The following is a 17312-nucleotide window of genomic DNA, read 5'->3' on the forward strand; positions in this document are numbered from 1 at the left end:
TATAGCGCCACCAACTGGCAGCAGGAAGTGTGTCACTTTCAAAATGCTTTTGACAAAAGTGGGGGGGTTAGTTTTACCCACAGTTTTAAAAATCAGTACGTACATTGGTCTCATCGAGCCGGACAACTTTCTAATATACAGTTATTAGCTTCGACCAATAGGAAGTCAGATATTTTGGTTTGAATGTGGATTTATTTGCAAATTCAGCCTCTGCTTTTTACCCACTCCTGCTAAGTGTTTTTTTTTTTTTATTCACACCAAACTTTTTTAACACGATGAAAATACATTAAAGATGCTAAATTGTGAACGGATATTAAATATTTCAAACGGTTTTGACATGGCGAGGGATTAAAATAATGTCAAAAAAGGAATCAGAAAACATCTCATATCTTCTTAAAATTTAATTATACACCATTTATTTTTATATAAAATTATACAAATATCAGAACTAAACCGAAACATAACTAGTTTTGGGTTTATTCAGTTTTTTTCAATTCAAGAATTATGTACAAGTTTAAAATCAGCCAGAATGCGCTATTTAGTAAAAAAAAAAAAAGTCATACATAGGGCTATACTGCCCTCTTGTGTTCAAAATCAGGTAGGCCCATTGTATATTGTATTTATATATAAATATAATAGCGATGTGACTGAGAATTTTTTCCCACTGGTTAATTGATGTGTGACACCGCGGCGGGGGCTTTTAAATCGCTAACTTAAAGGGATACTCCACTTTAAATGGAAAATTCTGTCATCATATACTCACCCTCATGTTGTTTCAATCCTTTATTAATTTCTTTCTTCTGCTGAACAGAAAGGAAGATATTTAGAAGAATGTCAGTAACCAGACAGTTTCTGGTCTCATTGACTTCCATAGTATACATTTTTTTCCTACTATGGAAGTCAATGGGATCAGAAACTGTCTGGTTACTGACATTCTCCTAAATATCTTCCTTTCTGTTCAGCAGAAGAAAGAAATTCATAAAGGATTAAAACAACATGAGGGTGAGAATATGGTGACAGAATTTTCATTTTAAAGTGGAGTATCCCTTTAAAAGCGAAAGTGAAATACGGTCGTCCAGTAGGAATGAACTAAAAAACATTCACTCTGTTCTGCTCGTTCCTCGCTGTAGACGCGTTATTGCCCATGCAGCCGTGAGCATTTTAGTTTCATTTAAAGGAGTCATAACCTGCAATTTTCACTTTTCCACGAGAATCAATGTATGTTATGATCGACTAACGATTATACACTGGCCGGGAAGCCGATATTTAAAAGTGAAGCGTTTGTTTACCTCAGGGTAAATAAACCAGCATGCGTGCACGCCCACTCAAATACGAGATTTTGATTTCAGCTCCCTCTTGACGTCATGAGGTAGTAGGATATACCATATATGGACACCGCAGCAGGACGCCCCCCCTTCCCCTCTCCCCCTCATATTCAGTTCAGTCGGGAAAGATGGAGAAACCGAGTGCACACCGGACTTGCTCTGTGGTTGATTGCCATAAAAAACATGTAAATGTGTTTTATCTCCCAAAATCGGACGAAACTATCAGGGACCAGTGGATGAAATTCATTTTTAATGACGCTGTCCCAACAACCCTTTCAACTGGCGTGCAGAGCCATATAGAGCGTCCACGATAGCCAAAACATCGCATTGATCTCGCGAGACAATAATGCCTTCAGAAATAAGGGTAAAAGTAGGTCTGTGTTTATTTTTTTTCCACTTTTCTTTTTTAGAAGGGCCTGAAAGACTATAATACAGCAGTAGGTATCCAATGTAATACAAGGTTATGACTCCTTTAAAAAATAGCGCCATTTCGGGGGTGGGATTGCTTGAATGTTTTTTTACAAAAGCACAATGTTGTGTTTTATTGCGAGTGTACATAAATATAAGTAAACACAGTGCAGTTTAAATGATGTCCTGTATGAACAAACCGACGGAGTAGCCTATGTTTTTATGTTTCCACTGTTCGATCGCGTCCACGCCTCACACACACACACTGTGCATTCCAGCATTGCAATCTTGACATCGCAGCCAGTTCATTACAGCCGTAATAAAATATAATAATAAATATAAATAGTCAACCTATTTGCAGCAAATGATAGTAGATTTTAGATCAATATATTTGTTTTCCTTACAATTTTAATTAACACTAACTTTATTCTCATCTGAATTATAAATAATTTATTTCTGTATAAAATAATACTACCATTAAAAAATACATTTGATTGTCTTTTTTAATCAATGGAGAATGTGTGACTTAAAAATAAACAGATTAGTGCTCGGTTTGAGGACAAGAAATGAAAACCAATGCAATATGATGAATGTCCAAAAACGTTCGCTCTTCTCTGCCCGTTCCTCGCCTCGCTATATATATATATATATATATATATATATATATATATACATATATATATTTATTTTTTGTTACATATATATAATGTATATATAAATATATATTTATTTTTTTGTTACATTTATATATATATATATATATATATATATATAAATATAGCTGCGAGCAGCGATGGAGGGCCCAAGCCGGTGACACCGCCACCCCGGTGGCTTTAGTGTAACTAAAGGCACCAGGGTGGCGGTGCCACCGGCTTGGGCCCGCAATCGCTGCTCGCAGCTATATTTTATTATTATTATTATTATTATTATTATTATTATTATTTTGTCAACCTTTCGGGCACTTTTGGGGCTCTTAACATGCTCGAAAACTCTTGAAATTTTGCACACACGTCAGAACCCGCGGCCATCAGGGCCGGACTGAAGCTGGTACCCGGGCGTGGCAGGGGGGCTCGACAGCGCCCCCTGGAACGGGATCCGAACACGTGTCCATAAATCAAACACGCTTGCATGTAATAATATGAAACTCGGTACACATATAGATCTCATCGGGCCGAACAACTTTCGTGCTCTAAGTTTTACGCCAGCCAAACAGGAAGTTGGCTATTTAGCGTTGTTTGGAAACGCATGCTGTGGAATTTAATGTACTCCTCCTAGGGAATTCATCGATTCGCCTCCAAACTCGGTGGCATGAAGTCAAGACATTGAGGATGCTAAATTGCGGACGGATTTTTGATATCTCGAACGGTTTGGCCGTGGCGAGGAAACAAATTTATGGCGAAAAAATGAAACAGGAAGTGTGTTATAACTTCTGCATACATTAACTGATCTTGATGAAACTTCAGCAGTGTGTTTGTTGTAAGAGGCCGATCGCACAGATGTGACTATTGTGAGTCAAAGTTATAGCGCCACCAACAGGCAGCAGGAAGTACATCACTTTCAAAATGCTTTGAAATCAGTGTCTTATTTTTACCCGATTTGCTTCAAACTTTATGTGTACAATGTAGACACACGGCAGATGTAAACCTGTGAAAGGATTATTGATATCTTAGATACTGTTGCCGTGGCAACGCATCAAACTTTAATATTCTTTTTTGATGCTTTTGAGACTCTTAACATACTTGAAATTGCATGAAACTCAACAGACACATCACATTTATTAGCCAGTAGACATGTGCAAAGTTTCAGAAACGGGCGTGGTGGAATGGCTCAGTAGCGCCACCTTTAGTCAAAAATGGGGGCTTAGTTTTTCCTAGAATCACAAAACTTGGTATGTGTATTGTTCTCATCAAGACGGACAACTTTCTAATTTACATGAACCATCTCCGACCAACAGGAAGAGAGATATTTTGGTTTGAATGTGGATTTTCTGAAGAATTTTCTCTCCCTCTTTCTCTGTGTCTGTGTGTGTGTGAGGGGAGGGGGGGATTTGACTATTGCTTTTATATTGTTAATCAAGGTTTCAGGGGCTTTTGGGGTCCTTAACGTGCTCAAAAACTCTTGAAACTTTGCACACAGGTCAGAACCCACGGCCATCAGGGCCGGGCTGAAGCTGGTACCCGGGCGTGGCTGGGGGGCTCAACAGCGCCCCCTTGAACGGGGTTCTAAAACTTGGTCCATATATCAAACACGCTTGCATGAATTAATATGAAACTTGGTACACATATAGATCTCATCGTGCCGAACAACTTTCCCCGGTCAAGTTTTACGCCAGCCCAACAGGAAGTCGGCTATAATGGGTTGTTTGGAAAACGCTTGCTGTGGAATGTGAAATACTCCTCCTAGAAAATTCACCGTGTCCCCTCCAAACTCGGTGTGCATGTAGTCAAGACTTTGAGGATGCTAAATTGCGGACGGATTTTTGATATCTCGAACGGTTTGGCCGCGGCGAGGAATCAAATTTATGGCGAGAAAAGAGAAACACGGAAGTGGAATAACTTCTGCATACATTAACTGATCTTGATGAAACTTCAGCAGTGTGTTCGTGGTAAGAGGCCGATCAGATGGATGTAGCTATTGTGAGTCAAAGTTATAGCGCCACCAACTGGCAGCAGGAAGTGTGTCACTTTCAAAATGCTTTTGACAAAAGTGGGGCGGTTAGTTTTACCCACAGTTACAAAAATCAGTACGTACATTGGTCTCATCGAGCCGGACAACTTTCTAATATACAGTTATTAGCTTCGACCAATAGGAAGTCAGATATTTTGGTTTGAATGTGGATTTATTTGCAAATTCAGCCTCTGCTTTTTACCCACTCCTGCTAAGTGTTTTTTTTTTATTCACACCAAACTTTTTCAACATGATGAAAATACATTAAAGATGCTAAATTGTGAACGGATATTAAATATTTCAAACGGTTTTGACATGGCGAGGGATTAAAATAATGTCAAAAAAGGAATCAGAAAACATCTCATATCTTCTTAAAATTTAATTATACACCATTTATTTTTATGAAAATTATACAAATATCAGAACTAAACCTATTTTATTCTGTTTTTGCAATTCAAGAAGTATGAAAAAGTTAAAAACAGGCTATTTAGTGCTATTTGGTTCAACAAAAAAGCAAACATAGGGCTATACTGCCCTCTTGTGTCCAAAAGGACATCAAAATAGTATATAAAACTTTTTACCAGGTAGGCCAATATTGTATTTAAATATACATTTATTAGGTATGTGTCTGAGGATATTTTCCCACCGGTTAATCGACGTGTGACACGAGTGGGTGCTTTTAAATCGCTAATATAATAGTGAAAGAAAAATAATGATAATGTTGCACACACAAATCACACACATGTGGGAAAGAATGATGCTTTTAAACAACACTAAACCGCCATTAGGTGTCGCCAGGCATCCATCTTAATAAGCGAGTCATTGATTCATTCGTTCAAACGATTCGTTCGAATGAGTCGATCATGATTAAGACAGATGTTTATGGATTGATCATTCAATCTTTGAGTCAACCGATTCGTTAAAAATGCTGAATCGTTCAGTTATGAGAAAACACGTGATGCGTGATGGTTCTGCCGTGATCTTTGTTTAACTATTTTCGCTGCTGAAACAGAACAAAAACAGTCAACATTGCATCTAAAATGTAAGTGACTAAATTGTAACTGTTTATTAACCTGTTGTATGAAATCTAGGGGTGGGAGAAAAAATCGATTCTTAGATGCATCGCGATGCGGACGTGGACGATTCTGAATCGATTCACAAATGTCAAAAAATCGATTCTCTAAAAAAATATTTTTCTAATAACATAATATTGACGGAAGGCAAAAGGCGGAACTCTAAGCGGACGTGCGTGCAGTCTGTGGCGCGCACATAACAGAGAAGTTTCTTCTGCTCACCAAGGCTGCATTTATTTGATTAAAAATACAAACAAAAACAGTAATATTGTAAAATATTATTCCAATTTAAAACAGCTGCTTTCTATTTTAATATATTTTAAACTGTTATTTATTCCTGTGATCAAAGCTGAGTTTTCAGCATCATTACTCCAGTCGTCACTGTCACATGATCCTTCAGAAATTATTCTAATATGAAGATTGATACTCAAGAAACATTCATTATTATTTTAAATGTCGAAAACAGTTGTTTACAGTCTTTGATGAATAGAAAGTTCAAAAGAACAGCATTTATCTGAAATCTAAAGCTTTTGTAACGTTAAACACTACCGCTCAAAAGTTTTGGGTTAGTAATAATTAAAATTTTATTTTTGGGGGAAAGAAATAAAATAAATCAGTACTTTTATTTATGAAGGATGAGTTAAACTGATCAACAGTTACAGTAAAGACATTTATAATGTTAAAAAAATATATATTTGAAATATATGCTGTTCTTTTGAACTTTACATTCATCAAAGCATTTTGAAAAAAAAAAAAATCTGTACACTACTGTTTTCAACATTGAAAATAATGAATATTTATTGAGCATCAATCATCATATTAGTATGATTTCTGAAGGATCATGTGACACTGAAGACTGGAGTAATGATGCTGAAGACTCAACTTTGATCACAGAAATTAATTACTATGTAAAATATTTTAAAATTGAAAACAGCTGTTTTAAATTGGAATAATATTTCACAATATTACTGTTTTTGTTTGTATTTTTAATCAATAAATGCAGCCTTGGTGAGCAGAAGAGACTTCTCCTAAAAACATTAAAAATCTTCCTGACCCCAAACTTTTGAACGGTATATATATATATATATATATATATATACACACATATATAAATACATATATATATATATATATGTTTGTATATATGAATATATATATATATATATATATATATATATATATATATAGCTGCGAGCAGCGATGGAGGGCCAAAGCCGGCGGTACCGCCACCCCGGTGCCTTTAGGTAACTAAAGGCACCGGGGTTGCGGTGCCACCGGCTTGGGCCCGTAATCGCTGCTCGCAGCTATATTTATTATTATTATTATTATTTTGTCAACCTTTCGGGCACTTTTGGGGCCCTTAACATGCTCGAAAACTCTTGAAACTTTGCACACAGGTCAGAACCCGCGGCCATCAGGGCCGGGCTGAAGCTGGTACCCGGGCGTGGCAGGGGGGCTCGACAGCGCCCCCTGGAACGGGATCCGAACACGTGTCCATAAATCAAACACGCTTGCATGTAATAATATGAAACTCGGTACACATGTAGATCTCATCGGGCCGAACAACTTTCGTGCTCTAAGTTTTACGCCAGCCCAACAGGAAGTCGGCTATTATGGGTTGTTTGGAAACGCATGGTCTGGTATTTGAAACACTTCTCCTAGGGAATTCACCCGATCGCCACTACACTCGGTGGGAATGAAGTCAAGACATTGAGGATGCTAAATTGCGGACGGATTTTTGATATCTCAAACGGTTTGGCCGTGGCGAGGAAACGAATTTATGGCGAATAATGGAAACAGGAAGTGTGTTATAACTTCTGCATACATTAACTGATCTTGATGAAACTTCAGCAGTGTGTTCGTGGTAAGAGACCGATCACATGGATGTGACTATTGTGAGTCAAAGTTATAGCGCCACCAACTGGCAGCAGGAATATGTCACTTTCAAAATGCTTTGAAATCACCCTCTTATTTTTACCCGATTTGCTTCAAACTTTATGTGTATAATGCAAACACACGGCAGATGTAGACCTGTGAAAGGATTTTTGATATCTTTAATACTGTTGCCGTGGCAACGCTTCAAACTTTAATATTCTTTTTTGATGCTTTTGAAACTCTTAACATACTTGAAATTGGATGAAACTCGACAGACACATCACATTTATTAGCCAGTAGACATGTGCAAAGTTTCAGAAACGGGCGTGGTGAGGGGCTCAGTAGCGCCACCTTTAGTCATAAGTGGGGGGGTTAGTTTTATCAACAGCAACAAAACTTGGTATGTGTATTGTTCTCATCAAGACGGACAACTTTCTAATTGACATTAACTACCTCCGACCAACAGGAAGAGAGATATTTTGGTTTGAATGTGGATTTTCTGAAGAATTTTCTCTCCCTCTCTCTGTGTCTCTGTGTGTGAGAGGGGAGGGGGGAATTTGACTATTGCTTTTATATTGTTAATCAAGGTTTCAGGGGCTTTTGGGGTCCTTAACGTGCTGAAAAACTCTTGAAACTTTGCACACAAGTCAGAACCCCCTGCCATCAGGGACAGGCTGAAGCTGGTACCCGGGCGTGGCAGGGGGGCTCAACAGCGCCCCCTTGAACGGGGTCCCAAAACTTGGTCCATAGATCAAACACGCTTGCATGAATTAATATGAAACTCGGTACACATATAGATCTCATCGGGCCGAACAACTTTCCCCCGGTCAAGTTTTACGCCAGCCCAACAGGAAGTCGGCTATTATTGGTTGTTTGGAAAACGCTTCCTGTGGAATGCGAAGTACTCCTCCTAGAAAATTCACCGTGTCCCCTCCAAACTCGGTGTGCATGTAGTCAAGACTTTGAGGATGCTAAATTGCGGACGGATTTTTGATATCTCGAACGGTTTGGCCGTGGCGAGGAATCGAATTTATGGCGAGAAAAGAGAAACACGAAGTGGAATAACTTCTGAATACATTAACTGATCTTGATTAAACTTCAGCAGTGTGTTCGTTGTAAGAGGCCGATCACATGGATGTGACTATTGTGAGTCAAAGTTATAGCGCCACCAACTGGCAGCAGGAAGTGTGTCCCTTTCAAAATGGTTTGAAATCACCCTCTTATTTTTACCCGATTTGCTTCAAACTTTATGTGTATAATGTAAACACACGGCAGATGTAGACCTGTGAAAGGATTTTTGATATCTTTAATACTGTTGCCATGGCAACGCTTCAAACTTTAATATTCTTTTTTGATGCTTTTGAGACTCTTAACATACTTGAAATTGGATGAAACTCGACAGACACATCACATTTATTAGCCAGTAGACATGTGCAAAGTTTCAGAAACGAGCGTGGTGAGGGGCTCAGTAGCGCCACCTTTAGTCATAAGTGGGGGGGTTAGTTTTATCAACAGCAACAAAACTTGGTATGTGTATTGTTCTCATCAAGACGGACAACTTTCTAATTTACATGAACTATCTCTGACCAACAGGAAGAGAGATATTTTGGTTTGAATGTGGATTTTCTGAAGAATTTTCTCTCCCTCTCTCTGTGTCTCTGTGTGTGTGAGGGGAGGGGGGGATTTGACTATTGCTTTTATATTGTTAATCAAGGTTTCAGGGGCTTTTGGGGCCCTTAACGTGCTCAAAAACTCTTGAAACTTTGCACACAAGTCAGAACCCCCTGCCATCAGGGACGGGCTGAAGCTGGTACCCGGGCGTGGCAGGGGGGCTCAACAGCGCCCCCTTGAACGGTGTCCCAAAACTTGGTCCATAGATCAAACACGCTTGCAGTAATTAATATGAAACTCGGTACACATATAGATCTCATCGGGCCGAACAACTTTCCCCCGGTCAAGTTTTACGCCAGCCCAACAGGAAGTCGGCTATTATGGGTTGTTTGGAAAACGCTTGCTGTGGAATGCGAAGTACTCCTCCTAGAGAATTCATCCAATCCCCACCAAACTCGGTGTGCATGAAGTCAAGACATTGAGGATGCTAAATTGCGGACGGATTTTTGATATCTCGAACGGTTTGGCCGCGGCGAGGAATCGAATTTATGGCGAGAAAAGAGAAACACGGAAGTGGAATAACTTCTGCATACATTAACTGATCTTGATGAAACTTCAGCAGTGTGTTCGTGGTAAGAGGCCGATCAGATGGATGTAACTATTGTGAGTCAAAGTTATAGCGCCACCAACTGGCAGCAGGAAGTGTGTCACTTTCAAAATGTTTTTGACAAAAGTGGGGGGGTTAGGTTTACCCACAATTACAAAAATCAGTAAGTATATTGGTCTCATCGAGCTGGACAACTTCCTAATTTGCAGTCATTAGCTTGGACCAACAGGAAGTCAGATATTTTGGTTTGAATGTGGATTTATTTGCAAATTCAGCCTCTGCTTTTTACCCACTCCTGCTAAGTGAACTAAATTGTGAACGGATATTGAATATCTCAAACGGTTTTGACATGGCGAGGGATTAAAATAATGTCAAAAAAGGAATCAGAAAACATCTCATATCTTCTTAAAATTTAATTATACACCATTTATTTTTATATAAAATTATACAAATATCAGAACTAAACCGAAACAGAACTAGTTTTGGGTTTATTCAGTGTTTTCAATTCAAAAATTATGTACAAGTTTAAAATCAGCCAGAATGCGCTATTTAGTAAAAAAAAAAGTCATACATAGGGCTATACTGCCCTCTTGTGTTCAAAATCAGGTAGGCCCATTGTATATTGTATTTATATATAAATATAATAGCGATGTGACTGAGAATTTGTTCCCACTGGTTAATCGATGTGTGACACCGCGGCGGGGGCTTTTAAATCGCTAACTTAAAGGGATACTCCACTTTAAATTGAAAATTCTGTCATCATATACTCACCCTCATGTTGTTTCAATCCTTTATGAATTTCTTTCTTCTGCTGAACAGAAAGGAAGATATTTAGAAGAATGTCAGTAACCAGACAGTTTCTGGTCTCATTGACTTCCATAGTATACATTTTTTCCTACTATGGAAGTCAATGGGATCAGAAACTGTCTGGTTACTGACATTCTTCTAAATATTTTCCTTTCTGTTCAGCAGAAGAAAGAAATTCATAAAGGATTAAAACAACATGAGGGTGAGTATATGATGACAGAATTTTCATTTTAAAGTGGAGTATCCCTTTAAAAGTGAAAGTGAAATACGGACGTCCAGTAGGAATGAACTAAAAAACATTCACTCTGTTCTGCTCGTTCCTCGCTGTAGACGCGTTATTGCCCATGCAGCCGTGAGCATTTTAGTTTAATTTAAAAAATAGCGCCATTTCGGGGGTGGGATTGCTTGAATGTTTTTTTACAAAAGCACAATGTTGTGTTTTATTGCGAGTGTACATAAATATAAGTAAACACAGTGCAGTTTAAATGATGTCCTGTATGAACAAACCGACGGAGTAGCCTATGGTTTTATGTTTCCACTGTTCGATCGTGCCCACGCCTCACACACACACACACACACACACACACACACACACACACACACACACACTGTGCATTCCAGCATTGCAATCTTGACATCGCAGCCAGTTCAGTACAGCCGTAATAAAATGTATTAATAAATATAAATAGTCAACCTATTTGCAGCAAATGATAGTAGATTTTAGATCAATATATTTGTTTTCCTTACAATTTTAATTAACACTAACTTTATTCTCATCTGAATTATAAATAATTTATTTCTGTATAAAATAATACTACCATTAAAAATACATTTGATTGTCTTTTTTAATCAATGGAGAATGTGTGACTTAAAAATAAACAGATTAGTGCTCAGTTTGAGGACAAGAAATGAAAACCAATGCAATATGATGAATGTCCAAAAACGTTCACTCTTCTCTGCCCGTTCCTCGCCTCGCCATATATATATATATATATATATATATATATATATATATATATATTTATGTTTTGTTTGTTACATATATATAATGTATATATTTTTTTTTTGTCACATTTATATATGTATATATATATATATATATATATATATATATATATAAATATAGCTGCGAGCAGCGATGGAGGGCCCAAGGCGGTGACACCGCCACCCCGGTGGCTTTAGTGTAACTAAAGGCACCAGGGTGGCGGTGCCACCGGCTTGGGCCCGCAATCGCTGCTCGCAGCTATATTTATTATTGTTCTTCAAGGGTTCGGGGGCTTTTGGGGCCTTTAACGTGCTCAAAAACTCATGAAACTTTGCACGCAGGTCAGAACCTGCGGCCATTAGGGCCGGGCTGAAGCTGGTACCCGGGCGTGGCAGGGGGGCTCAACAGCGCCCCCTAGAACACAATCTTAAATCTTGGACACATACAAGAACGTATTAGTATGAAACTCGGTACACATATAGATCTCATCGGGCCGAACAACTTTCGCACTCTACGTTATTAGCTCTGCCCAACAGGAAGTCAGCTATTATGGGTTGTTTGAAAAATGCATGCTGTGGAATTTAATGTACTCCTCCTAGGGAATTGATCCGATCCACACCAAACTCGGTCAGCATGAAGTCAAGACATTGAGGATGCTAAATTGCGGACGGATTTTTGATATCTCGAACGGTTTGGCCGTGGCGATGAAACGAAATTATAGCGAGAAAAGATAAACAGGAAGTGTGTTATAACTTCTGCATACATTAACTGATCTTGATGAAACTTCCACAGTGTGTTCGTTGTAAGAGGCCGATCACATGGATGTGACTATTGTGAGTCAAAGTTATAGCGCCACCAACTGGCAGCAGGAAGTGTGTCACTTTCAAAATGCTTTGAAATCACCCTCTTATTTTTACCCGATTTGCTTCAAACTTTATGTGTATAATGTAGACACTTGGCAGATGTAGAACTGTGAAAGGTTTATTGATATCTTAAATACTGTTGCCGTGGCAACGCATCAAACTTTAATATTCTTTTCAGATGCTTTTGAGACTCTAAACATACTTGAAATTGGATGAAACTCGACAGACACATCACATTTATTAGCCGGTAGACATGTGCAAAGTTTCAGAAACGGGCGTGGTGAGGGGCTCAGTAGCGCCACCTTTAGTCAAAAATGGGGGCTTAGTTTTAAGTAGAGTCACAAAAATAGTTATGTATATTGTTCTCATCAAGCCGGACAACTTTCTAATTTATAGTCATAAGCTGTGACCAACAGGAAGTGAGATATTTTGGTTTGAATGTGATTTTTTGTAGAATTCTCTCCCTCTCTCTCTCTGCCTCTGCGTCTCTGTGTGTGTGAGGGGTGGGGGGATTTGTCTTTTGAGTGAGATTTGTTTAAAATTCCTGTTTTTCAAGGTTTCAGGGGCTTTTGGGGCCTTTAACGTGCTCGAAAACTCTTGAAACTTTGCACACAGGTCAGAACCCGCGGCCATCAGGGCCGGGCTGAAGCTGGTACCCGGGCGTGGCAGGGGGGCTCAACAGCGCCCCCTGGAACGGGATCCGAACACTTGTCCATAAATCAAACACACTTGCATGTAATGATATGAAACTCGGTACACATATAGATCACATCGGGCTGAACAACTTTCGTGCTCTAAGTTTTACGCCAGCCCAACAGGAAGTCGGCAATTATGGGTTGTTTGGAGAACGCTTGCTGTGGAATGCGAAGTACTCCTCCTAGAGAATTCATCCAATCCCCACCAAACTCGGTGTGCATGAAGTCAGGACATTGAGGATTCTAAATTGCGGACGGATTTTTGATATCTCGAACGGTTTGGCCGTGGCGAGGAAACGAATTTATGGCGAGAAAAGAGAAACACGAAGTGGTATAACTTCTGCATACATTAACGGATCTTGATGAAACTTCACCAGTGTGTTCGTGGTAAGAGGCCGATCAGATGGATGTAACTATTGTGAGTCAAAGTTATAGCGCCACCAACTGGCAGCAGGAAGTGTGTCACTTTCAAAATGCTTTTGACAAAAGTGGGGGGGTTAGTTTTACCCACAGTTTTAAAAATCAGTACGTACATTGGTCTCATCGAGCCGGACAACTTTCTAATATACAGTTATTAGCTTCGACCAATAGGAAGTCAGATATTTTGGTTTGAATGTGGATTTATTTGCAAATTCAGCCTCTGCTTTTTACCCACTCCTGCTAAGTGTTTTTTTTTTTATTCACACCAAACTTTTTTAACACGATGAAAATACATTAAAGATGCTAAATTGTGAACGGATATTAAATATTTCAAACGGTTTTGACATGGCGAGGGATTAAAATAATGTCAAAAAAGGAATCAGAAAACATCTCATATATTCTTAAAATTTAATTATACACCATTTATTTTTATATAAAATTATACAAATATTAGAACTAAACCTATTTTATTCTGTTTTTGCAATTCAAAAAGTATGAAAAAGTTAAAAACAGGCTATTTAGTGCTATTTGTTTCAACAAAAAAGCAAACATAGGGCTATACTGCCCTCTTGTGTCCAAAAGGATATCAAAATAGTATATAAAACGTTTTACTAGGTAGGCCTATTGTATTTAAATATAAATTTATTAGGTATATGACTGTGAGGATATTTTCCCATCGGTTAAGCGACGTGTGACACGAGCGGGTGCTTTTAAATCGCTAATATAAAAGTGAAAGTAAAAAAACGGACGTCCGCACGGACATTGATAATGGTGCACGTTGGAAAGAATGATACTTTTAAACATAACACTAAACCGCCATTAGGTGTCGCCAGGCGACCATCTTAATGAGCGAGTCATTGATTCATTCGTTCAAACGATTCATTCCAATGACTGAGTCATTCATGATTGAGACAGATGTTTATGGATTGACCATTGAATCTTTGAGTCAAGCGATTCGTTTCAAAATGCTGAATCATTCAGTAATGAGAAAACAAGTTGCTGTGATCTTTGTTTAACTATTTTTGCTGCTGAAACAGAACAAAAACAGTCAATATTGCATCTAAAATGTAAGTGACTTAATTGTAACTGTTTATTAACCTGTTGTATGAAATCAATGTCACAGTTTCAATCGTGATTGTATTCAGGAAATAGTTGCCTACTCGTCAAGTGAGGTTGCTTAACTCTATCATATGTTATAAAATATATAAAAACTCCATATTTGTAATTTTTATAGTCAGTATGTTGTTAACTGGGTTGCTTTTTTGTGTGCTGCGCTCATTTGTTTACAATTCTCCTGGAGAAGCAGCATGAGCCTCAGCAGTGCAACCTTGTTACCATTGATCAGTAATACATTTATTATTAACTGCTGATTGCAACTTAAAATGAATGTAATGAAATTAGAATAATCTCTCGTTTTAGTGATTCCCAAGTTATTTTTTTTGTTATTGACGTTCTAATCAGGCTATACTTTGGTCGGGCAAGTAAAATTCTCTTTCAGGTAGGCCTATTGTATTTATATATAAATATATTAGGGATGTGACTGTGATAAAATTTTCCCACCGGTTAATCGACATGTGACACCGCTGAGGGCTTTTAAATCGCTAACTATAGTATACTATATACTAGTAAAATACAGACGTCCGCACAGACATTGATAATGGTGCGGAGTAGAGCGAGCATTTTCAATGTATTCCTATGGATGTAGGAATTAACTAAAACATTTTATTTATGTTTTTGTGTCCACTGTTCAACCGCAACCGCGTCACACACACATTCCAGAATTGCAATCTTGACATTCATTATAGCCCTAATACAATATAATAATAAAAATAGTCAACCTAACATAAACGAATTACACTGCTCTGTTTAAATAGTCAGTAGTACAATCTGTACCATTCACAGTAAGCAGAGCTCCACTGTGATGTTTCCAAGAACATTTTTTGCGCGTGTGAAGAGGATGATTTTTTCCATTGATATTGGAACACGAGTGAAGTACAAAGCCTATAATAAAGAATAGTTTAGCATCCAAATACATCGCAAAAATTGAAACATTTTGATTCTAATGAGAGGATTACGTGAGGCCAACACTGCTTACTTTCGTTTTTATTTTTACATTAAATTTAAAGGATTTGTTGTGGAATATTTTGAGTGTATCATAAAATCAGAATAAGGTAAGACAAGTAATATTTTCTGTCTTATATATATATATATATATATATATATATATGTGTGTGTGTGTGTGTGTGTGTGTGTGTGTGTATATATATATATATATATATATATATATATATACATATAGATATAGATATAGATAGATAGATATTTATATACACACACATATATATATATATATATATATATATATATATATGTGTGTGTGTGTGTGTATATATATATATATATATATATATATAAATATAGCTGCGAGCAGCGATGGAGGGCCAAAGCCGGTGGCACCGCCATCCCCGGTGCCTTAAAGGCACCGGGGTTGCGGTGCCACCGGCTTGGGCCCGTAATCGCTGCTCGCAGCTATATTTATTATTATTATTGTTCTTCAAGGGTTCGGGGGCTTTTGGGGCCTTTAACGTGCTCAAAAACTCATGAAACTTTGCACGCAGGTCAGAACCCGCGGCCATTAGGGCCGGGCTGAAGCTGGTACCCGGGCGTGGCAGGGGGGCTCAACAGCGCCCCCTAGAACACAATCTTAAATCTTGGACACATACAAGAACGTATTAGTATGAAACTCGGTACACATATAGATCTCATCGGGCCGAACAACTTTCGCACTCTAAGTTATTAGCTCTGCCCAACAGGAAGTCAGCTATTATGGGTTGTTTGAAAAACGCATGCTGTTGAATTTAATGTACTCCTCCTAGGGAATTGATCCGATCCACACCAAACTCGGTCAGCATGAAGTCAAGACATTGAGGATGCTAAATTGCGGACGGATTTTTGATATCTCGAACGGTTTGGCCGTGGCGATGAAACGAATTTATAGCGAGAAAAGATAAACAGGAAGTGTGTTATAACTTCTGCATACATTAACTGATCTTGATGAAACTTCCGCAGTGTGTTCGTTGTAAGAGGCCGATCACATGGATGTGACTATTGTGAGTCAAAGTTATAGCGCCACCAACTGGCAGCAGGAAGTGTGTCACTTTCAAAATGCTTTGAAATCACCCTCTTATTTTTACCCGATTTGCTTCAAACTTTATGTGTATAATGTAGACACACGGCAGATGTAGACCTGTGAAAGGTTTATTGATATCTTAAATACTGTTGCCGTGGCAACGCATCAAACTTTAATATTCTTTTCAGATGCTTTTGAGACTCTTAACATACTTGAAATTGGATGAAACTCGACAGACACATCACATTTATTAGCCGGTAGACATGTGCAAAGTTTCAGAAACGGGCGTGGTGAGGGGCTCAGTAGCGCCACCTTTAGTCAAAAATGGGGGCTTAGTTTTAAGTAGAGTCACAAAAATCGTTATGTATATTGTTCTCATCAAGCCGGACAACTTTCTAATTTATAGTCATAAGCTGTGACCAACAGGAAGTGAGATATTTTGGTTTGAATGTGATTTTTTGTAGAATTCTCTCCCTCTCTCTCTCTGCCTCTGCATCTCTGTGTGTGTGAGGGGTGGGGGGATTTGTCTTTTGAGTGAGATTTGTTTAAAATTCCTGTTTTTCAAGGTTTCAGGGGCTTTTGGGGCCTTTAACGTGCTCGAAAACTCTTGAAACTTTGCACACAGGTCAGAACCCGCGGCCATCAGGGCCGGGCTGAAGCTGGTACCCGGGCGTGGCAAGGGGGCTCAACAGCGCCCCCTGGAACGGGATCCGAACACTTGTCCATAAATCAAACACACTTGCATGTAATGATATGAAACTCGGTACACATATAGATCACATCGGGCTGAACAACTTTCGTGCTCTAAGTTTTACGCCAGCCCAACAGGAAGTCGGCAATTATGGG

Source organism: Rutilus rutilus (genome assembly GCF_951802725.1).
Source record: "Rutilus rutilus genome assembly, chromosome: 11".
NCBI lineage: Eukaryota > Metazoa > Chordata > Actinopteri > Cypriniformes > Leuciscidae > Rutilus > Rutilus rutilus.